Source organism: Nannospalax galili, unplaced genomic scaffold (assembly GCF_000622305.1).
Source record: "Nannospalax galili isolate Female #2095 unplaced genomic scaffold, S.galili_v1.0 scaffold660, whole genome shotgun sequence".
Classification (NCBI taxonomy): domain Eukaryota; kingdom Metazoa; phylum Chordata; class Mammalia; order Rodentia; family Spalacidae; genus Nannospalax; species Nannospalax galili.
Window position 1 is genome coordinate 3098377 of NW_008349073.1, and position 1074 is coordinate 3099450.

At 40.7% G+C, this 1074-nt stretch overlaps 1 protein-coding gene across 1 annotated transcript in view; it reads right to left on the reverse strand.

Moving 5' to 3' along the window:
• The window catches only part of LOC115072574 (40S ribosomal protein SA-like), a 90874-nt gene that overhangs the window by 983 nt on the left and 88817 nt on the right, over nucleotides 1-1074 (reverse strand). The gene's annotated exons all lie outside the window — the stretch shown is intronic.

Below are 1074 nucleotides of genomic sequence, written 5' to 3' on the forward strand. Positions count from 1 at the left end.
CTTTAACATATTCAGTAACACACTCCAGAGCAAGAGCACATCTCTTTCACAAGTGGGTGCAAGTTTCTAGGTTCACAGTTAAGTTAATACAGTTATACAATATTGAACTCAGTATAAGCCCCGTAAGACATAAAATTGAATGAGTTTTTTAACCTTTAAAAAAGATCTCCATTTCATTTTAGAATATATTGTTCCTTGCAGATAGACTCGTTTTTTCTACTAACACTGAGCTGTTGGCACATGCATCTCTAATCTGTATGTATCTGATTATTACTAGTCATAATCGGTTGCACTTGGATCCTTTGTACCTGTGTATGTCTATAAAGTCATTGGGTAGATTTCAGTGGTATTGTTTATCACCTCTACTAATTAGCATGACGTAAATTTCCATGCTTCCTCCTCAAATGTAATACATTAAAAAAAATTGTTGATTTTTTTTGTGTGTATATCACACAGAGCATCCCAAACCATCTCATTTGACTATACACCCACTTCCCAGATAGCACCCTCCCATAGCCTCCCTCCCCCCACTAGAGCCCTTATACACTGATATCCCTGCTACTGTCTGCTGTGTTGTTGGCATCCCCAGCCATTCCCCACTACTTGCCCTTCTGGTGAATCTAGTCAGCCTATCTAGAGGTCTTTGTGTTAGGAGGGTCAGCTCTTCCTCCATCTAGTAGCAATCAGTTGTAAATAATCATTTAGATAAGATTGGGGTCTGCTGTTCATTTTCCCAGTTCTGTGCTGGGTTACTATCTGGGAGTCCCTTTGGCCACCCCAGACAACAACTCAAAAGAAGGTATCACCTGTCTGGCATTGTTGCTTGTTATGTAGCCTTTAGCTATGCATATGGACTCTTAAGAAATTATATTGGCCCCTTTAATCTTTCATTATACTTTCCTTTTGGGTGTTTAAGGCCATACAGTCGGTCCAGATAAACCAATTTATTTTCACTCTTCAGGTCATTTGAGGATCTGTTCTTCAGGGGCACATGGGCTTGGGAGGAGCCCCTGGCTCCTTTCTTTTACCAGTTCTGCCTATGTGAAGGTAAGTCAACTGTCCTGCTCGACCATG